The following is a 14708-nucleotide window of genomic DNA, read 5'->3' as shown; positions in this document are numbered from 1 at the left end:
ATTTTTTAATTGTTATAATAAATCATCAAAAACAATATTTAACATAACATGTTTGAATCAAATTAAAACTCGTGGAGAAAAATATATGTCTAGAAGGAATAAAAATATGTTGCAATACTACATAGTCCAAGAACCAAGTTTTGATAACAAGTCGGTGTGCTAATATAATAATTTTATGATAATAAACTCTAATTAATATTCACTTTACACAAGTAATCAAAGTTTTCTTTATTTTAGAAATTATACAAAACATATGAAAACTAAATAAGTCATGCACTTTACCTGCAGTTAAAACTGACCTTTAATATATAAATTCAGACTTGTGTCACCCATACACAAAGATTAGGGGATATTTAAATGTTAACTCATATCACGGTCTAAATAAAACAAGTCTATTAAACACATATACGAGGGCTGTTCAAAAAATACGCGGACTGTTTGAATTGCGCGGCTTCAGTTGGTTCCAGGGGAATCCGTTTTGTGTCGCTAGGTTTGCACAGATCAGCTGATTACGACGCCATTTCCCGATTGCAGATATCTTCATTTGTGTATTAGCTACGCGGTTTTAAGTGAAGTGCGATTTTTTGTTTGGCGGATTTCAGAATGAATGACCTGAAGGAGCAACGACTTGCTGTGAAATTTTGTGTTAAACTTGGAAAATATGCGACTGAAACTTTTGCTATGCTTAACACGGCTTACGGTGATGTCGCTATGAAGCGTAGGGCATTTTTCAAGTGGCATGAACGTTTTAAGGATGGTCGACAGTCCATTGAAGATGATGAGCGTCCTGGACGTCCTTCCACGTCAACTGACGACCCACACGTCGACAAAATCAACACCCTGGTGCGGGCAAATCGATGTCTGACTGTCAGGGAGCTTGCTGAAGAGAGTGGGATATCAGTTGGATCTTGTTACGAGATTTTGACCGAAAAATTGAAGATGCACCGCGTTGATGCGAAATTCAGCCCTCAGAACTCGTGAGTTTTTGGCCAAACACTCGATCACTGTTCTTCCCCACCCCCTACTCACCTGACCTTGCTCCTTGCGATTTTTTCTTGTTCCCCAAATGCAAAAGACCCTTGAGAGGAAGAAGATTTGAGACGATTCCCGAGATTAAGGCAAATGCGACGAAGGAGCTGGATGGCATTACAAAAGAAGCGTACCAGGACTGTTTCAACAAGTGGAAACACCGTTGGGATAAGTGTGTGCGTTGGGGAGGAGAGTACTTTTAAGGGGTCCCAGACTTGACAAAATGTAACTTCTAAATAAAGTACATTTTATTTTATGACGTCAGTCCGCGTATTTTTTGAACAGACCTCGTACAGACAGGGAACATTCTAAAAATAAGCATTTTAATCGTTTATATAAACTGGACAAACAACACATAAATTCTCTATTTTATTATTTTTAAAGTTTCTTATGATAAAAGATAAAACATTCCTTTTCTTTCACGATTGGCCCGGCATGGCGTTCGACTCGTAATCCGAGGGTCGCAGGTTCGACTCCCGGTCGCACCAAACATGCTCGCCCTTTCAGCCGTGGGGGTGTTATAATGTTACGGTCAATCCCACTATTCGTTGGTAAAAGGGTAGTGATGACTAGCTGCCTTCCCTCTAGTCTTACACTGCTAAAGTAGGGACGGCTAGCGCAGATAGCCCTCGAGTAGCTTTGTGCGAAATTAAAAGAACAAAAATCTTTCACATTTTATAAATCTAGTATGTTTATAATCTCAATAAACTGTTACGTCCATTGTACCAGGTTTTGATCTAAACTCGCATATTAGTCGTTTAAATATAAAAAACAAAGATAGAGACATAGTCTTAATCACTTAAACGTGTAATCATTTAAGCTCATTAAGAATAACACCAGTCTTACAATTCAGATAATTTTTAAGTGACATAATATGAAATATATAGCTTATTTCAATGTTTCACAAATCACACATAATTTGAATGAAACAGTTATTATAACCAATACTTGTCCTACCCTAAATGGCTCGGCATGGCCAGGTGGTTAAAGCACTCGACTCGTAATCCAAAGGAATCGGGTTTGAATCCCCCTCACACCAAACATGCAAACCCTTTTAGCCGTGGGGGCGTTATAATGTGACAGTGAGTCCCATTATTCGTTGGTAAAAGAGTAGCCCAAGAGTTTTCGGTGGGTGGTTATGATTAGCTGCTTTCCCTCTAGTCTTGCACTGCTAAATTAGGGACAGCTAGCGTAGATAGCTCTCTTATAGCTTTGCGCGAAATTCAAACTAAACGAAACCAAAACTTACACTGAATATAATAAATGAGTGGCTTATTTATTACTATTATTTGAAATACCGACATTTTCAGACTGTCTATGGTTAAGATACTAATATCAAATCGCACACATACAATCTGGAAACTTTAGAATAAGAAAGGTCAGACGGAAACAGTGTTGTAACACTGGTGACAAGATTGTTTGGAAGGTGTCAAGTGGTCACACGTGGAGTTTAGGGCTGTGAGATATTTCAACTTAACCAGTCGATGTTATTTTATCATTAATCATCTTAAAAAGAACATTACATGATCCTTTCTACATCTTTCATAACTCTATATACATTTAAACTTGTTTGCTTTTTTAAATACACAAAAGAACATCACTGGTATTATGATTCTTTGATTATTTCACTTTATAGATAAATTACGAAACAGTATTCTATAATTATACACAAAACTCGCGCTTTTCAAAGTGCTTGAAAAACTGTCATTGGTATTCAAAGCCTCTGACCGTCTTGGTTCAGAAAACATGCAGATTTAGAAAAACAATAGGATTAGTATGACTAAGTTCATTTCGCAGTAACTGGCTAGCTAGTCCAAAAACCAAGTGATTAAAGTTTTTAATATATAAACAGCGTTTGTCATATACATACAAAACATTAATTACTATAATTACGTAAATTTAATAAGAAACTCTAAATATTCACTTTTACATATCAGTAAATGTATTCTGTTAGACTGTAATTATAACACACAAAATATTTAACAATGAACTCTACACATGAGCATTATACTTTAATTTAAAAATTATTTACACAAGGTCAGAAACAAAGGCGTTGGGAAACACAGATATATTACAATATACTTTATTTACTGAGTCATTTTGGTCGGTTTTCATGAAAGAGCATGTCATTTGACAAGTGATTTAGAGCTCCATAAACTGTCTGCATGTCTGCAGCTTTGAACATAAAAACTGGACAAGAATAATATTTAAACATGTCCATTAAGCCTATTTTTGACAAATAAACAAGGAGCTACAGGACACTGTTGTTGCTGTAATCCATCTTACTCAGTTTCACTGACTATGCTGAAAATTGTGTTAAAAACTTGACCTTGAACTTTTGTTGTAAGTCGAACGTTAATGGTAATTTTTGTGTGAAAACTATTATCGTAAATGAATCTACGACACTCGCAAATCTAACTTCCACGTGCATGCTTTCTCTCATTTATCAATGAGTTTGTAGAGCAGTCATTGGCCCTGTGGTGTTAAAAGTGACATGCTATTTTAAATAAATAACTTGAAACATATCAGTATCACCTTATCACTAGCGAAGTTGATATCGTATTGTAGGGCCTGCTGGCTAAGATGCTAGCTCATAATCTGCGGGTTCGAAACCTGGTGGTGAATATTTTTGCTCTTATAATATGACGGTTAATTCCACTATTCGTTTGTAAAGAGTAGCCCAATAGTTGGTGGCGAATGCTGCCGGTCGGTTGCCTTCCTGTGTTCAGCAGTCCAAAGTTAGGAACGGCGGTAGATAACCTTAATATGTTTGTCATAAACAAAAAGAGAAACAAAACAAACTCGTACTGCAAGTTGTAATATATCATAAGAAGAAACACTAGCTTTAGACTTCATCTTGGCAGCGATTAGTTTCGCTTCAAAACGTTACATTGTTCTACAGGCTTCTATTATGAACTAATATTTTATAAAAGGGACAGAAATGTACTCTTCACAGTTGGTGTCGATGTGCATAATCATTATCGGAAAAAAACAACAAAGTGCTGCAAAAGAAAGTAAAGTGGATGCTGTGCTTTCCTACTGACTATTCCAAGGAGATTGGTTTACGTAAAAGGTAATGACAAGTGATATTACAAACATACACTGACCTTCTATGTGAATTATTTTTATCGTGTAACTCATCTGTTGTTGTTGTTTATCCAATAACGTTTGTCCTCTGCTGGTACAGCGGTAAGTGTATAGAGTTACAATGCTAAAAACAGGGGTTCGATTCCTCTCTGTGGGCTCAGCAGATAGTTTGAGGTGGTTTTGCTCTAAGAAAACAAACAAACAAAAACAAACATTTGAAAAACTAAATACTTTAAAAATATTACGTTTGGAATCATACAGAAATGTGTTACCAATTTTGATATATCGCTGATAATTGTAAGTTACTTTTTTTGCTGTCACTATTTGTTTGAAGTCAAGCACAAAGATAAACAATACGCTATCTGTGCTCAGCTCATCAAGTTTATCCCAACCCGGATTTTAGTGTTGTACGCCTGCAGACGTGCCGCTGTGCTACAGGGAACAGCTATTATTAGTAAATCAATAAAAGTACTGTATATTCTGAGTAATTTTCTAAATATAAAAGCAATAACACAGATACGCTCACGCTTTGAGAGTAATCTATAACCTCTATTAATTATACTGTGTAACAAAATTTTTACTATTTCTTGTTCCTAAGCAGAAAGTGTTATTTCCCAATTGCTTATGTCTAAAGTAAATGAAAAAGACCTATTTTTCTCTTCGTACTTTGCTTTTATGACCTGGGAGCGTATAACGAAAACATGATGGTAGACTGTATTTGGGGGTTGATACGTGAAAGTGATTTACATTACAGTCGCAAATCTCGAAAAACTACTCATTTCTAAACATTTTTGTATAACTTTAGTATAAATACATGTAAATCTTGATCCATCTATTGTTTTATTCAGACCTTATGAACATGAAAATGTGCAAATTTGCCTGTTTTTACATAGAAGATAGGTTAATTTCTAAATTTCATTATCCAGGTCATTAAAGCAAAGTTTGAAGGGAATAATGGACATTTTCTGTACTTTTACAACATAAGCAATTAAGAAATAACACATACTGTCCAGGAACAAAATTTGTGTTACATAGTGTTATGAAAAAGTGTTACAATTATTTTGGTCCATTTGTATATGTTTTTCCCTGAAATAAACACACTTCAGATATTACTTTTTAAAAGCCTGGCCAAGCTTGTCATTATACGTTTTCACTACTTAAAAAATAACAAATTGTTTGTGAATAAAAGCTTTGATAAGAGATGTGAACAAAACTATCCTGGATGGTCACAAGGAAGATGGCTATAAGATGGATAGAAAACTAATAGTACCATTTGCCTTTTATGTCTTAAGTAAAATACCGTCACACTCTGCTCGTATTTAGGGTTAATGTAGTGCTTTAAACTGGTATTATCCATCTAAGAGTAAGGATTTATAAACAGTGAAACTTTTACGATTAATGTGTTTACTTTCGCTCCAGCACCTGCAATGCCCTTATCTAAATATACACTAAATACTTCGTATGGGTTCTTAACTGAATCACCATATTCATCTTTTTACAGTCTTTATATAAATGTTTACACTTTTCGTAATAACTTGTTAATCAAGTGCTTATAACATTCTTTTTATCAGAATATTTTAGCTTTTTTTTTATCACGCACGAACGCTAAAAATTAAGAATTTACACTACTCGCGGTTTCTACATCTTTTATAATTAAGAATTTACACTACTCGCGGTTTCTACATCTTTTATAATTAAGAATTTACACTACTCGCGGTTTCTACATCTTTTATAATTAAGAATTTACACTACTCGCGGTTTCTACATCTTTTATAATTAAGAATTTACATTTCTCGCGGTTTCTACAACATCTTTTATAATTAAGAATTTACACTACTCGCGGTTTCTACAACATCTTTTATAATTAAGAATTTACGCTACTCGGAGTTTCTACAACATCTTTTATAATTAAAAATTTACACTACTCGGGTTTCTACAACATCTTTTATAATTAAGAATTTACACTACTCGGAGTTTCTACATCTTTTATCAGAATGTCTGCATAATCAATAACACACTTTTCATTCGATTCGAAAGTTTAGAATTTGAGATTATGCTTCGAAATATACTCATCACTAGATGTGTATTTTAATAAAAATGCAAGTTCTATTTGTTTACTTATTACTTTGATGTTTAATGTAAGAATAAGGTCACAGTGGTGATCTGTGTTAGTTGGTACGTATCCAAGAAACTTGTTGTTATAACAATGCGGGTAATCAGCTCGTGAAGAATATGGTATCTTAGTACCTGTGTCATTGGTGTAGAAGTCACTAAATACTTTTAGATTTAGACGAAACAAACGTTGTAAGTTCGGTTCTACACAGAAATGTTAGAGCGTTATATATTTATACATAATTGCTGAAGAACGGATTAAATTAATTAGCAGTTTTGTAATTTTGTAATTTTTAAATTATATAACACGACCTGTAAATCAAGTACGTAATTATATAACGCGTATTGTAAATCAATTAGGTAATTGTATAACAAGTCTTGTAAATCAAGTACGTAATTATATAACACGTGTTGCAAATCAAGTACGTAATTATATAACACGTGTTGCAAATCAAGTACGTAATTATATAACACGTCTTATAAATCAAGTACAAAATTATATAACACGTGTTGCAAATCAAGTACGTAATTATATAACACGTATTGCAAATCAAGTACGTAATTATAACACGTATTGCAAATCAAGTACGTAATTATATAACACGTATTGCAAATCAAGTACGTAATTATTTAACACGTATACACATAATTATATAGCACGTATTGCAAATCAAGTACGTAATTATATAACACGTATTGTAAATCATTTAGGTAATTATGCAACACGTGTTGTAAATCAAGTAATTATATAACACGTATTGCAAATCAAGTACGTAATTATTAGTTTTATTTCATGCTTTGTTACACTGTAGCTCCCTAGTAATTCAGATGTAAATATGAAGGCTTACAACGCTAGAAATTGAATTTCGATACCTGTCCATAGTGGGCACAGCACAGATAGATACCTGTTTAACAATAAACAAATACTGCAATGCAAATTAAAAGGCTTTTGTCAGTCTCTGGTTGGATTTGTTCTGGTGAAACAATACTTATTTATGAACTTAAAAACAGTTCTTTGAGCACATAGAGGGCAGGATAACATGTACAAAAATAGTATTTCTCATGTTACTCCTAGAGTTGTCTCGATATCTGGTCTTTACATCATCAGTTTTTCATACGTTGATGGTGCTGATGTAATTTTAGATTCTGTTTATACAGTTTAAGAAAGTACTGAAACCTAGGATTACAGTCTTGACGAATGAAGTGCTATTTTATCTGACATTGGCCACTGAGCTTAATTTTCAGAAACGTGTCAGGTTTTTTTCTTTTTAAGGTTAGTTACTTTATTTTATGACAGGAACGTATTCAAATGTTTTCATAGGATTAAGATATCATGCAACAAGTGAACCTTGTCTCAAGTATTAGCATTTCAGAATCAGTTAAAGCAATAAAATAGTCAAAGTTTCTTATCTTTATTTTTATGTATCTATTTCCTTTTCACTATCTGTCCAGATGTCTACCTTGGAGACGTCATTTTTTGTTTATCTTGTGAAACATAATAGCTGACAGTTCAGTCCGACAAAACTTCACCAAGTTAGCGTCAGGAACACGTAAGAAGTATCCAAGAAACTTGAAAAAAACAATAAAAAAACAGCAAGAAAACTATTCCTGTGTTTTGTAAGCATGACGATATGCGTGATAAGTCACTATCAACTAAAGCAAGGCACAAGACAGTTTTCAGCTGGTGTAATTATGTATGGATGTTAAAAGAGAAATGTGAAAACTATGAAAAAGAAAAGATAGTCCCTTATATCGTTATGAAAATTTATATCTTAATAAATGCACGATAAAGAACCCAAGGAATGCATTAAATTGCGATAATATAGGCAACCAGAAAATACAAACGAGAGTAAATAACAGTCATTTTCAACTAGTTGTCGATATTTGTATATTTTACTTACTATTAAGTACTAGATTGATTCCAAAATGAGGATCGTGAGCACTAAGGTATGACATAGATATGCTGTTACTAAGTACGGTAGTGCTTAATATGTAGGGATAGAACAAGAGTAAAAGTGCTGTCGAGTTCAATCTATTATTCTATGATGCTTACAAATAACTACTAAAGTTGAGTTTGGCTTTATTTAAGCACGCAATTGACATTATTTAGCGTTCCACAACTTGTATAACAGCAATGTTATTCTGTTTTTCTACCTGTTTTTGTGGAAAAGTAACAAAAAGGAAAACTACTGTTTAGCAAGTTCAGTTTATAAGCATACATTATTTCTATGTCTCATATAAATAATTTTATTTCTGGCCGACAGATAGCAGCACAAATTATAGTTATATAACAATCGTTTGTGAGTTCATCGCACAACATATCTTTCAAAACAAGTTCAGTAAACGTAAATAAAGAATAATATAAATTAACATTCAAGATATCAAGGATATCGTGTATTTATATAACTTTTAGATTTGTGTATTTGTTATTGATGTCCAAGTTTGAAAATGTCAGTTTCTTAATTATCAAAACAACAATACATTATATAGAAGTCTAATTTTCTTCACATATTTTGCAAGGCTAAGCCTGGCAGCTACGTGGTATCGTACTTCATGGTCTGTAGTCTGTGTGATAGCTTTTATCTTAATCGCTAGTATGTGGTGGAGTCGGTTGTATGTGCACTGCATGAGTTAGAAGGCATTGGTTCTGTAAATATTTGCTGAATATTGGTCCAACATTCCAAGGTTTTAAAATAATCCTAGAGGAACCATTCGAGCTTTACTGCTTCCAATGTAATCAAAAATTAGAAAAATAGTAAAAAATGATATAATATTAACAATATATATTATCAATGAATTATAAAATAAATCAAATTTTCACTTATCAATCTACTTCAATGAAACTGTTTAACAAAAAGAGTAAAGCAAGTAATAAAAAGTTTGCTAAAAAGTACGAAAGTACAGAAATAAGGTAGGAATGAATATACAAAACCATACAAAAATCCCTGCATAAATAGCCAGCTAGTACTAAATCAATATTTAAGCTAATGGTTATTAGCCACTGTAAGGCTGTTTAGCACAATCCAGTTTAAATGTTTTTATTCAAACCCGAATCCATGAAAATAACAGAAATTCGACACTTAGTTGCAGATAAAAGTTATTATAGAAAAGATTTGGCTACGTATGTAGTGATTTTGTGTGGGATTATGTATTCATCCCTATCATGTTTCTGTTCTTTTTGTCATTGACATACATCATATGGAATATGTCATTCCTACATCATACCTAATTTTTGCAAGTTTTTTTATTTCTTGTACATGCAGAAAACAACAGGTAGACATCTAATCATATGAACGAATTTTATGAAGAGGTTTAATTTTAAGGTCAACATCAAGCGCTGTATTTTATTAGCCTATATCTGACTGTTAACAACTTCTGAAAGAAAATGGTGTCGCCCACTGGTACAGCGGTAAGTCTACGAATTTACAACGCTAAAATCAGGGGCTTGATTCCCTTCGGTAGACTCAGAAGATAACCCGACGTGGTTTTGCTATACAGAAAACACACAAACACCAAACTGGGTAACCACTAACACTAGCTTCTCGAAGTGATTGGATGTATTCTTGAATTTTTTAAATATTTGTTAAATAGCTTTGGAGTGTAGAGTAACACTTTCAACAATAAATGCTGGAAGGCGCCTCAAAGATGGCGCCTGTGGATCAAACCATATATAGTTCACATTCGGAACATTAACTTGTAGATATTGTAGTGTAGGCTGTTGCAGTACAGTATCATTATATATTGTAATTTTTTACATTTTTATAGTATAGCTTTTGTTGTACAGTAGTACAGTAGCATTTCATATAGTTGTAGTTTTCTATTTCATTATTTTTTACTAATTTCGTTTTTGTTGTACAGTAGCATTTTATATTTATATACACTTTATAAGCATGCGTAATAACAAATTTGCTCAGAAAAACAGTGCAAGCGCCTGCCTGCGCAAGAGAGCTCAAAAACTCAATAAAGAAATCACTACAACTTCTTTATGAATGAAGGAATAACAAAAAAGATGAATGTAAATATTTGTTATTAGTCTTTTAGTACAATAGCATTAAAAGCTTAAATTTTTCAAAAGGTTTGGCGTTAAGTCCTAGAATAACAAGTTAAGTACTGTGTGTTTTAGGCTTAACGAAGCTAATATAAAAAACGTACATGATACAGTGGTAATTTACCTCTTTATCTGACACAGGCATAACATTATTTATAAAGTACGACCTAAATAAAAATGGAATTACATATTTTAGTGTCTGCGATTAGAATTATTTTGTATTATTATAGAAATCATATACCTAAAGAAGTTCTGTTGCAATAAAGACACTATTCTGAGAGCAAATGTCTTATAAGTCTCTGCTAGTAGTGGTAATATTTTTTTTTTTTTTTTTAGTTTACTACCGTTGTACAGTAGCATTTCTTATAGTTGTATTTTATTCTTATACAATGCACAAATAATATATCTACTGAGCAAGTTACAGCAAGTACACCTACAGCTTCTAGAAAGTCAAAGGTAACCATTGGACATATAAAAGTAATTCATTAAGAGTTATATAGCTAGAAAAGATAACAGAAGTTTAGCAGTAACAGTGCTTACGTTGTTTTTATCTTTCTCATGTGTGGATCAGATTCGACCTGGAAATCTAAGGTATGAACCCACGATACGCTGCCGAACATACTTTGCACTTTCATCTTTGGGTACTTTAAAAAATGACACTTAATTCCACATGGTGCTATTGGCTGGTTGTCTTCCAGTGCTTAATTGTAGAATAAAGTTGTCTGTTGATGGGTGGGGAGGAAAGTTTTAATTTTTAAACAACAATTTAAACATTATTGAAAAACTATTGTTTAGGAAGTAATGTAGTCGATTACCTCGAACAAATATCTCTTCACAGAGCAACCAGGCCACTCCTAAAATTAATTAAAGTGTTTCCGCCTTTAGACTGAAAATAGGGATAGTAAACAAATAAACGGGTTCTGGATTTTGGATCCACAAAGATACGGGAGAAATAAAGCACCATAGCCTTTTTGAGATCCCTGTGATCAGCCATTCGAAACCAGACAAGACTATGTTTGATTTGTTTGCTGAATTACTACTCGAGGACTATCTGCGTTAGCTGACTCTAATTTAGAATATATAGATTAGAAGGAAAACAGCTGGTCAAAACTCATCCACCGCCAGCTCTTGGGTTTTACTTTAACAACGAAAGGTGTGATTGATCGTCACATTAGAACGATCTCACAGATAAAAAATGAACATGATCAGTGACATTGCATTTAGAATAACCTGGTCTGGTGGTGAGGGAGATCGACTTTTAATCTAGGTGTCCCCAGCTGAGACAACGATAAATCTAAGGATTTGCAACTGTAAAATCAGGTGTTAGATTCCCTCGGTGGACACAGCAGACATCCCAATGTAGATTTACTGTAAGAAAAACACACACATTCTAGGGGTCACGTGTTTGGATTCTAACACTAAACATGCTCCTATTTTCAGTCTGGAAGAGTTATAATATAATGGTCACACACACGTTTCTTTGGTACAAAAATAGCTCAAAACTAGCTGCCTTCCCTATAGTGTATCACTGCTAAGGTAAGGACGGCTAACGCATATTAGTTTCGTGTTGTTTTGCGCAAAATTCATCAAAACAATCTTCTTCAAATACGCTAAAACTAACCTTGTAGATCCCCCTGCATACACTTTTAGATCAATCACTGTAAATAAAAGCAGATATTTATACATTGTATGATATACTTAAAATGAATTCAAATAATTACCTGACTTGAACGCTTCACAAGAATATGCAAAACAATCACCACCCAATAGCATTAGTCTTTAGCTGCTGACCCCTGGTAGATCAGCGTTATTACCATTATTTCAGACATTTTACCCTTCTTTTATGCAGATACTTGGTTCTGTTTTTTTTAGGTAAGTTCATACTTATCTTTCTTAACACCAAAATTTAACGATATTTAACTTATTTCAAGTTCAAACATTTGAAAATACAATTTAAGTATTAATTAAACATGAACGAAAAATCTCATTGACTGACCTTACCTAGACACTTAGAATTAACCATTTTATTTTATTTTTTATGTTATAGCTAGGATTCATAGAGAACAAAATATACACAAATACATCGTAGAATTTAGACCGCGAAGTATTTTTCGTGGTTAAATGTATATGAATGTCCAATTCTATTATCGGTGCCAATAGAGACTTTTTTTTAAACCATTGAATAAGTACTTAGTCACGCTAAATAATATAACGATTTTCCTTTAGGCAAGTGATATATTCCAGCGCGTAACAACTGAAAATAAATTTTAATAGACACTTGGGAGTTAGGAAAAACAGCTTAAGTTTAATTTGTTCTCTTCTGTTTTGTTATTTCTACCGTCGGTTCCCGTAGAAATTTAAAAACCATTATAAACCAAAGCCTTCGAGAGGGGTTTTTTTTTGTTTTTTTTTGGAATTTCGCACAAAGCTACTCGAGGGCTATCTGTGCTAGCCGTCCCTAATTTAGCAGTAAACTAGAGGGAAGGCAATCACCACCCACCGCCAACTCTTGGGCTACTCTTTACCAACGAATTGGGATTGACCGTCACATTATACACCCCACGGCTGGGAGGGCGACATGTTTAGCGCGACGCGGGCGCGAACCCGCGACCCTCGGATTACGAGTCGCACGCCTTACGCGCTAGGCCATGCCGGGCCTTCCTTCGAGAGGGGGAAATGTATTTTGTAAATCAAAAGATAACCTTAGTTGTGAACATAGGCCCGGCATGGCCAGGTGGTTAAGGCACTCGGCTCGTAATTCGAGAGCCGCGGGTTCGAGTCCCCGTCACACCAAACATGCTCGCCCTTTCAACTGTGGGGGCGTTATAATGTGCGGTCAATCCCACTATTCGTTGGTAAAAGAGTAGCCCAATAGTTGGCGGTGGGTGGTGATGACTAGGTGCCTTCCATCTACTCTTGCTCCCCAGTGGCTCAGCGGTATGTCTGCGGATTTGCAGCGCTAAAAACCGGGTTTAGATACCCGTGATGGGCAGAGCATAGATAGGACCTTGTGTAGCTTTGTGCTTAATTTAAAACAACAACAACCATCTTGTCTTACACTCCTAAATTACGGACGGATAGCACAGATAGCCCTCGTGTAGCTTTGCGCGAAATTCAAAACAAACCAAACCAGTTTTAAACATAAAAGCACGTTATACATTATAAAGTAAGGTACAAGATATAGTTTAAATAATTGGGTTTAATTTTTTTATTCAATTGCCCCCACCCAAATCTCTGAAAATCTGATTCTGAGATTTACATCATTTCCCTTTAATTGTATGCACTCATTAAAACGTGAAATATATTAGATAAAGAGAAAGTGTTTACAATTTATAAAAATAAATAACAAACTAATTTTTCATCTCCCAATTCCTCCTTTACTACTTTCTCGGTGCATTTGTCTGATACTAGATGTTTAATTGGCTATGTGGAGTCACATGATACTTTGCCTATCCTCAACTCTTGGTTATACCACTGTATATGAGTGAATAAAACAAAATTCAACCGATACTTCTAATAATTTCGATCCACGTGCGGAATGAATTTTTCCATGTGCACCAGTATCAAGGTAATGTGTGGATGTGCGCTATCCACTTTTTTAAGGGTTGGGAGGTATTTTTAGACAATTGACCCTACTCTATCATTAGACTGCTTTACAATACTACCACTTGTTTATTTGGGGTTTAGGCCTATCGACTGCCAGGGTCATGAAGGCTATCAACCTGTTGATACTCACCACCATCACTGAAGATGCGCGTGGCTGAAATAATGAAGTGCAGGACACTTGGTTGGTTGTTGTGCGCCCGCGCAGTTTAGAGGGAACATTGATACCAACTAAAGGCGTACAAAATGTGACTTCTCCAGTTTACTCATTAACCTGTTCGTTTGAAGACCTCTTACAGCTGAAAAAATATTCACACAACTTCTCTATTTACAGAGTTTAATGTATAAGATGAGGAGGTTGGAAATGATTAATTGTAGGGCACACGTGTAAACCACGTGGCGGTTTGAGCATGAATGTAGGTGTTTAAAAAATACAAATATCTATAAACGTCTGCCAAATTTTCGAAAAAGCGAAATAAACTCGTTTTGCTGAGTAAGTGAACCATAGCAACGCTTCCTCAAATCTTGTAAAATATTTTAAGATCTTAGAAGTGTTTCCTAAGATAAATAATGAGATAGGCGAGCGAAGCCATCAATAATAATGAAAACAAAACGTTTAAAACAGAAATGAAGGATAACTAACACGAACCGTGTTCTTGTTAAGACATATCTAATGTTTCGAGCTTTGTGATTTGTTTGGAGTAGAGTATTTATAAAAACTTTCAGTGACCTTTTAGTGAGTGCTACTTTCTCGTACGTGAATAATGACGCATATGAAAAAAAAATGAATTTATATTGCACACAACGAGAATACCTGCATAGAAACAAC

This window comes from Tachypleus tridentatus, chromosome 4, assembly GCF_004210375.1.
Source record: "Tachypleus tridentatus isolate NWPU-2018 chromosome 4, ASM421037v1, whole genome shotgun sequence".
Taxonomy (NCBI): domain Eukaryota; kingdom Metazoa; phylum Arthropoda; class Merostomata; order Xiphosura; family Limulidae; genus Tachypleus; species Tachypleus tridentatus.
The sequence above is the reverse complement of the archived record's forward strand: the minus strand, read 5'-3'. Positions refer to the sequence as shown.